This window comes from Eurytemora carolleeae, unplaced genomic scaffold, assembly GCF_000591075.1.
Source record: "Eurytemora carolleeae unplaced genomic scaffold, Eaff_2.0 scaffold125, whole genome shotgun sequence".
Classification (NCBI taxonomy): domain Eukaryota; kingdom Metazoa; phylum Arthropoda; class Copepoda; order Calanoida; family Temoridae; genus Eurytemora; species Eurytemora carolleeae.
Window position 1 is genome coordinate 86238 of NW_019396104.1, and position 10027 is coordinate 96264.

A 10027-nucleotide genomic window follows, 5' to 3' on the forward strand; every position below is an offset into this window, starting at 1 on the left:
GGTCAATTCATTGAAAGAAATGAAAAAGAATTGCATGAAAGGAGATAATTGAGCCAATAATAATAGGCGATTTAAAATTCGGTGATGGTGATGGACCAAACCTTTGTAGAGTAAAAAAGTAGATGTTAGTTCCACATTTATTGAAAATATATTTCTGTCTGGGTTGACCCTCGTCAGTTCTAACGATGTAATAACCATCAAAATCGATAAAAAAAAATGTGAAAAATCACAAGAAGATAAACAAACAAAAAAGATTATTCAAAATAAAAATTTGGACTGTAAAATGGACATAATAATATGCGATGCATCTCCCCCCCCATTTCTATCCTGCTTCATCTTCTTTCAACCAAAATATTCTTTAATCTGAACTCTTGGTCTTCCTTTTCCACTTTTTCCTCGTCTCCTGAATACAAATCTAAAATCTAGCTCTTTTAACTTTTTCCTTGATTTATCTCATTTTAGATGAGCTCTTCTTATAAAACAAATTTACTTCACCTTCCCCCCATTATTATTATTAATACTATTATTATTATTATTATTATTGTTATTATTATTATAATTATAATCCTTATTAATGTTAATATTTACCAAGATTCATTTTCCAACATTTTTTTAATTAAAATCACTAACTTTCAATTTAAAGTTATCAATCTGAATTTGTCAAGAACAAGGATGTGTTCACAAATGAAAAATTACAGGAGCAATGGCAAGGCCAAAAAAACATTTCGAATGCCCAGAGATACTTCTAGCAAAAAGATGAGGTAAAACAGGTTTAACGATGTTTATTCGGGTCTTGAGTAAGCCAATCATTGAAGTTATTTTCATTCAAAAACATTGTTATTTTATGCAGACTTTTGACAAACTGAACTGACATTGCTATTTACGAATAGACTATGGGGTCTTTAAATCTAACTGAGGAACATAGTAGAAGTGTCTACAGCGAACCAAAATGGACTTGAAAAATCTATCAGGGTATGTCCAATTACGTTGCCCGTTGCTGTTTTTGTGCATCTCTAGTATTAAAGTATAAATTAATTATAGTAGAACTAAGAAAAACGACCAAAGCTTTGTGACATTAAAAGTTTTATATTTTGATGCAAAATTTTCAAAGGCAGTCATCCAAGTTGCACTATGCTTTTTTCAAATGAACTGAGCCCGGGATTTAAGAAATTCGGGAAATCAAGACTCAGGTTTAAGCTGTCATTGAGTCTAATTTAAGACTCGAGTTTTCGGATTTAAATTGTAACTAATTTTCACAGCGTTGGGTTCATTAAACCGGTTTAATATTGTATTTGGAATGGATATTCATGGTTGGATTTGATTAGCATAGGACTCAACAATGAGACTAAATCTCCAATAAAACCAACCAAGGTCGGTTTTATTTTAATTGGGCCTAACTTCTTCAGTTGAGTCTAAGAGCTGGCAGCTGTTGATCACGTGACATAAGTTGGGTTTAAGCTTGAGCCTTAAACCTGGGTCTAAGGAATTTAGACTTGAGCCGAAGCTTTTAAATCCCGGGCTCTACTTCTAAGAAACTGTTAAAATTAATATATTAAAAGTTTAATTCATGAAAAAGCTTTATAAGAAAAAATATAAATATTAAGGATATATTAGTTGAATATTAACAAAACATTTCTGTGAACTTAATCAAAATATCAAAGGAAAACTCTTCATAAGTTTATCAAGTATCAAAAATCAAAAATATTTATCAAGTCGTCATGTAATTCCTGCCATGCATTTATTAGGAAGTCGATGTATTCTATGACATGTTAAATGCTGCTCTCAATTCTCCCCTATCTATCCTTTAAACTTATCTATTAGTGAAAATAGAAAGAAATACTTTGGACGAAAAATTTGTGTATAAAAAACTCCCCCTCTGTCTCTTTACTAACGAGACATTCAAAAAATGTAATTTTTTCTGGAAAAATTCCTCAGAGCTGGGGGATGTTGTCAACCGAGGTTTTTACATTATGCTACATCATCAGTACTACAAAACATCTATACACTGTTAGAAATGCCATTTTGTAAATTTTCGATATCATCATATTTCAGGCCAATATAACCAGTATATAGAAGACATTCATTGATATATCGTTTGAAATTTGATGTTTTCTGGTCAGAATGATTTTACTTGAATTAGCCTAAACACTAGTTGATATAAGTAAAATTAGAATCACATCAAATTTTTAAATGAGAATTAAGAGAAAGCAATGTCAGTATTATTCAAGATACTTTAAATACATACATTATTGATCTCTCTTAGAATTTACTTGAAGAGAGTCAAATTTTAATTGAAGTAAGCAGAATTCTGGTTAATGCAGAATCCAAGTAGTTATCTGATTGAATTGAGTGCCGGTACGTGTCTGAACGCCGGATCACTGTAATTAAAGTAAGCAGGATTATGCTTGCTTCGATTTCTGATGATTGAAGTAAGTAGAATTCAAGTGAATGTAATTAGAATTTAGCGTACAGGCCGTAAATTGATATCAAGCAGAATTATCGTTGATATATTACAACGGATCTTCATGGCTTGGTGCGTGAACTAAATACTGTTGATTGTAAGCGGGTTTTTCTAACAGTGTAGGGTCTATCAAATCTAAATTTATTTGGAGTACAGCTTATTTTATTTTTTTGAGGTATAACTTTAATAGTATATGTGTGGGCGTGTTTACAAAGGGAAGGAAGCAGAAGGCACAAGTTTTTCAAATATTTAAAGAGAATTTTTTGACATTTAAATTTTTTTAATAGATATATACGTACTAAAAGTACGATCTAAAAGTTTTACAAGTGTCGTTGGATGAAGATATGATAAAGAAATAGAGGGCCCCAGAAGTATTAAGACCTTAGTTTCATTATTACATAGGCCATATGATACGACATCATATACATATATTTCTGTATTTCATTGGCCGAGAATTCTGCTCTTTTTCTAATACATTTTTTAAATTCATCTGAATGTAAGAGTACTATCCAAGTTCCCTTCCCTCCCTCCCCCCTCCCATCGTCCAAGTCCCTCCCCCCTCCTCCCTCGCCCTAGTTCCCTCCTCATATCGGAGGGAAGGGTGTGCACTATCCACTCTCCAGGTTGAATAACCCTGGTATAAAAAGTGGTGGGGTAGGTAAGGTGAGTAAGGTAGGTGTTCTCTAGGTAGCAAAAACAATTGAAGCACCTGGGCGGTGTGGTGAGGGGGGGGGAGGATGTTCACCTTTCACAAGATATTTTGTAAACGTATAGATACAATCAAATTCAATTCATTCAGATTTAAATGAAATCTGTTTTTACCAAATGACCAAGAGTTTCTAATCTACATAGGTAAAAAGGACAAGGTTATCATGATAGATTTCATTACCTTAGCTCTGTATGGTCACATTGTTTTAAATTCCAAAAGTGAAATAGGATTAGTATTAAAAAGGGCAAAGGTTAAGAAATTATGCCTCTTAAGATGTAAACAAAAAAAATATGAAATGAATTTGTCGGCTTGGATCCATGCCATTTACCTTCTGTGTATTTACAAAAAAACCGAAAATAAAGTGAAAAACCGAAAATTTAAATCTTAACTTCCAGAAATCGGTTCAAACAGAGGTTTCATTTGCCACCGTAAAAAGTATGCATTTAGGCAGTGAGGACTGAAAGAAACAAAAGCTTTCAAGACAAATACTTCTTAATTCAATTCTAGGGTAAATACTCTAAAGGAACAGGAAAAGGGTTACAAAAACTTTTTCCTAAAGTACGTTTATGTTAAGGTATTAACCTTCCATTAAGTTTAAACAAGGAGGGCGCAAATTGTCATGCATTATTTATTTCAATCACTAGTTTAAGTTCTACAATAATCCGTATGCCTAAAGTTTTAGATAGAAGAAGCGAGAATGGCAGTAATTATTCACCATACATGTATTTCCCCACTTAGGACAAAAAATATAGAATTTGGGATCTAATATGCTGACTAATATGCTCTTAAAAAGCGTAAGTAAGCGTAATGAGCCTCCATCCAGAGATGGTAATGGCCGATTTACAACGGTACCCTTGAAAGCTTTTTTCTGATAAAATATGTTCATTTTCTTTTGTGGGTTTTTCTACGAAAGGGACTTGCGTATTCATGTTTTAAAAAGCAATAGAGAAATTCACAGAAAGAAACAGGTTCAAAGTCAGAAAAACGACGATTTCTTGCACTTTTTTGATCAGTTTAAGGTTTCAAAGGTACCGTTATAAATCGGGCATTGCCATTTTTACATGGAGGGTCACTTGAAATTACGCTTACAGTCTCTTAAATTAATGGAATAATTTACACTTTATATTTCAGCTTTTAAAATGTATCCAAATAAAATAACTAATTTGAAGAGATTACCCAAATGTGTATGTAATGCTTACAAAAAACACTAAAATGTACTCAAACTTATAGAAATATGTTTAGGCATACTAAATTGAAAAAAAATCTGTAAAAGCCGTACTGGAGTATTTTAAAATGTACCGGAACATACTGAACTAATCTTTCATACTGTACAAGTACATTGTACTTTACATTGTATACTGTTCAGTGTACTAAACTGAAATAAACGGAGATATACGACTTTAGTTATTAATAGTATAAATATTTTAATTGAAGAAATCGGTAGAAACATGATTATGTTCTTTGCTTGGTTTAAAATTCTCAGTTGAGTGGGGGTGTATTTTATAACGAATATTTAGCATCCAGACAATGCTGTGTTCCCAAGCTATTTTCGAATATTATTAGGTTGGATACAGAGAGATAGGGGGGGGGGGGAGGGGTAACGGTTGCTGCCCAACCCTATAGCCAATCTCCTTAGGGAGGGGGTTCATGGGCTACAACCCCCCCTCTAGAGGTTGTAAATAGGTTAAATCTCAAAACTAGAGACAAATGGTGAAAATGACATAATTTTCTGAAATAACAGAAATAGAACAAATGTACCCCCTCCCCCCCCTCTCTAAATATACAAGTTGCCCCCTTGCGTCTGTATACAGTTCTATAATCTAAACTAAATATTGAAACTAATGTTTAGTTTTGAGTAATTGACTTGGTGAAGAAGTAAAGGGGAACTTTTTACAGTGTAAATAATTCATCAGTAAGATTATTTTGATGAAAGAATGTATCGAGGGGAAAGCTTTAATAAATTTTGCAAATACACCGCAAGAAATTTTTTAACATAATTTCTTCGTATTTTTATACTACCTAACATTTTCAAATTCATATCATTCTGTGTAATTTCGATAAAATTTATCGTTATTTCGAAGTTCTTACATAATCTTTTTGTTTCAAATGATAAACAAGACAATCGAAATTATCAAACTAACTTTTTAATTTTCTATTTTTTTAAATTTCTTTTTTTAAATTAATATAGAAAATCAAGGTTTTGGTAACAAGTCCATAATAGGATGCATACCCCCCTCACTTATTTAAAGGGAGTGTTCGCGAAAAATGAAAAAGGGTATAGGCTTACGGCGAAAAATAAGCGCTTTTGATCGCTACTAATCTTACTTCTATCTATTGTGTCTATAAGGAGAAAATTGTTAAAAACGACTAGCTCATACCGAATTAAAAAAGTAGCGTCCATACAAATTCAGAAAGTTGCAACATACAACTCAGATCGTAAACAAATCAATTTAATTCCAAACAAATCAATTAGATATTACAAACAATAGTAATCGATAATTTTTAGACGCCTTCGTATATAGTTGATATTTTCTAATATTTTTTTTTTATTTTTCATGATCTGAGAGTTACTTTTAAAAACATTTATTCTTTTTTCAAGGATTTTTGATAATGAAGACGACATTTTCTTATTTTCCTGGAATGTTAAAAAATCCAGCGCCAGCGAAATATTATTTAAAAAAAAAAAACTTTCCGAATTTTTAGCGTTCTTCGGTATGAGTCGTTTTTAACAATTTTCTCCTTATAGACGCAACAGATAGAAGTAAGATTAGTATCTATCAAAAGCGCTTATTTTCGCTTACTTCTTTAATTTTTCGCGAACACTCCCTACAAACTTCTTTATTTCTTTTCTTATCAAATTTTAATTAATTCCAATCTAACTTTGATTTCTTTTTATAATTAGTAAAACTACCTTTTTCAGACCAGCTGCTATCCAAACTTTGGCCGAATAAAGCGGGGAGGGGGACCCCCCCCCCTTCATATAAATTTTCAATTTGATTACACACACAGACTTGAGACACCACATTTTGCTCAAAATAATATGTGATCAGAAAGACAAAAAAGTTCAAACTACATATTTTGTTGCAATGAAGAGTTTTTGTAAAGTGTTAATAGCTGAGAAAGACATCTTTAGAACAGTTCGGGGTGGGACAGAAGTTTACAGCCACCTCATGGGGGGGGGGCTTGTCACTCTACATGCACAGTGTACACTCATGTACATATGTGTAAGCTTGCAGTTTAAGAAAAGAACAGCATGTCTATCTTTCCAAACATAAAATGGTCAAAAAGATAAACTTTCAAACTACATCAACAACATTAACAACAACAGTTTGTGTGGGAAATTAGATGTAGATAGGTGATGGACATTTTTAGAACTGGGGCAGTGGGCTTCAGCAATTCTTGTAAACAAAATATCGATGATTAATATTCTTTGTCTGTGTCAATGCTTAAAGATATCTAGGTAAACAGATTAAATATGTTTAGAATAACCCTTGTTCAGAACTGACACACTTATGATTCACTTCTTAATCCTCTCTTTTTGGACACCCCTACTGTACAAAAGTTACTTTTGATAACAATTACAGATATTATGCTATATCGATTGGACTAATATCAGATTGAACTAAAGTCAGCTGTTCACAAGCGGGCGTTTAGAGCATTTAAACAAATGTAAACTTAATTATGTTAATATGAACATATTTTATCACATTTGAGGACTATAGTCATTTTGAACGTTAGTCTTAATAAACACTAATCCAAAACTTACGTTCGTTCAATCGATCTTTAAAAATAAAAACCGGTTTTTCAAAAGTTAAAGAGCGCATCTTAACATAAACACGCTGATTGGTTGAATTTTAAACTATTTTCTTGGATATCGAATGCGTATTAACCTAATCTCGAGTTTGGTAAAACCAGGAGTTTAAGCATTAATCTTAAAGGGAGAGTTCGCAAAAAATGAAAGGGGGTATAGATTTAATGCGATAAAAAAGCACTTTTTATCGCTACTAATCTTACTTCTATCTGTTGCGTCTATAAGGAGAAAATTGTTAAAGACGTCTCATACCGAATAACTTAGCGTCCACACAAATTGAGAAAATTGCAACATACGACTTAGACTGTTAAAAAAATCAATTTAATTCAAAACAAATCATTCAGATATTACAACCTGTAGTCATAGATTATCTGTTGCCACATTTGTATATAGTTTATATTTTATAATATTTTTAAATGAATTTTTTTATGTTTTATTGTTTTTAACTGATTTCGAAAAATGTGAATGCCGCATTCTTAGATAGTTGCGCAAGCGACAAGAGAAATAATCAAATTCAAAACAAATCAGTTAAAAAGTATTATAAAATATAAACTATATATAAATGTGGCGAAAGATAATCGATTACTATAGGTTGTAATATCTGAATGATTTGTTTGAAATTAAATTGAGTTGTTTACGGTCTAAGTCGTATGTTGCAATTTTCTGAATTAGGATGGACGCTAAGTTATTCGGTATGAGACGTTTTACTTCAACTACCATAATTAAATCCATAAACAAGTGTCACATGAGCCCATACATTTTACCAGAGAATGAATGAATGAACCATAATAGTTCCTGGTCTGACGTTGCATTTTATAAAGTGTACGCAAGATGCACGGTGCTCAAATAAAATTAAAACGTGCAGCTTTTCATTTTAAGAAAACAATGTGTCTCGTAAACAACTTGTTATTTTAGTTCTTCCTGTTAATACAATTTTCATAACTTTCAATTGTTGCGAAATTTCTCTAAAAATGACTTTTTTTTGGAAATAGTTCAATTTCAAACTACAAAATTGTTAGCAACATTTCATAATGAAAAGAAAAAGGCGACAAGAAATCAACTTTTTTTGGTTCATAGGAATTAAATCTGATTACGTCATTATTCTGTACAATATATCCAGTACATGCGTCATAAATTGTGCATTTTTATGCCATGTTATTTATTAAGGACTATTACAGAGAAATAAGAAAATTTTGCTAGAAATTACGAAGCTAAGAATATTTTGGTAGAAATTACGGAACTAAGAATATTTTGGTAGAAATTACGAAACTAAGAATATTTTGTTAGAAATTACGAAACTGAGAATATTTTGGTAGATGTTACGTAACTAAGAATGTTTTGTTAGCAATCATGAAACTGTGAATAAGTTGTTAGAAATTACAAAACTAGAATATTTTGTTAGAAATTACGAAACTAGGAATGTTTTGAAAAAATTACGAACAGAATGTTGGAGATATAAAAATTTGTAAAAAATTCTGGTCATAACATCGAATAAAATGTTCTTTATTTTGAATTCCGTTCGATAGTTTGATATGGCTTATTACAAATTTAACTTTTTGATATTTGTTTAGTTAAATTATCAAAGGATTTAGGACAAACATTGGACTTCTTACTGAAACGTAAAACATCCTTTAACAATATGCAACATTCAAAATAAGAAAACATTTCAAATGATTAAGTGTTAACAAAAAGTGATTAGCGCCCTTATAAACCATTCTATTAATTTTTCTTTTATTACATATAATGTTATGTATTGTCTGATATTATGCGTACAAATTTAAGTAAGTTAGCCCTTCACTTTTGTTTTACCTGGCCTTGACGTATAGTGGGGCGATATCTATTGAAGTTACAATGTCTCTCATGATTTATTAGATATTTTAGTTAAATAATATAAAAATATTTGCCCAGTTCAATGTTTAATCGTTTAAGTTTAACAGATGTATGCCGCACAAACTCTCGGACAAAAAGAGAGATTTTGTATCACTTAATTGACTGTACAAAATAGGTGTATTCAGAAAATATTTTATGAAACATATAAAAAAATACTGTATAAAGTAGGTGTGTTCATTGCTGATTTGTTTACAAAAATTACTGTTCAAAGTCAAATAAAATCATTACTTTCTTTGTACTAAAATAATAACTTAAATTAAAACAAAAAATTATTAATATTCTAGAAAAAAACATGCATTTAAAGATATGGAAACTGAAAAGGTTTTTTGTGTTTGTACAAAGTTTATATATCTGTAATAATGAATAAACTCGTTTAGAAACGTTTACTTTATATTCATTTCGAGTCAATCTGTTAAGTAAATTGTCTCAATCAAGGATGTAATGCAAGGAAAGTTATTTCAGAAGTTTACACATCTTTTGTACTGCACAGTACTGTCTCTGGGTGGTAATGTAAACAAAAGACGGATGTCAAAGCCTGACATGGCATCCATCTTTCACATAAAAAATCAATGAAATATTCTGGTCATAGGAAACTATTATGTGAATTATCAAAATTATTAAAATTTAATGCTTTTAACCTCCTCGGATACTAAACGAACACTGATGCATCTATTCTTGTTTACAAATTCCGCCCAAAGAGAACTGGTTTCAATGTGTACGCAGAGTATACACGACCGCAATTAACTTTCCTTGCATTACATTCTTGGTAAAAATGTTTTCAATCACAACAAAACTGTGTTTAATATATGTAAGTAAGTAAATTTACTATCATCATAATTGTACGTAAAAGGAAAAGCTTCGATGTCCCAAATCGCACATGAAATTTCGCAGAACTTTTGACTTTCTGCTTCTGGCTCTCTGAGATAGTCAACTCTGAACCTTGACCTTAAAATGTCGCGACGCCTTGGCATTTGGGTTTACATCACCAATTCGTTTATACTTTTTTACAGCCCAAGACATATACATTAAAAAATCTTGCTTGCTTCTAGCTTCAGTTTAAACGGAGTAATAAGCAAAATACTGTTAGATGTTTGTGTAAGAGTGTAAGAATGATAAGCTTATTAATTAATCAAAACTTTGTGCTTTCATAATTTCG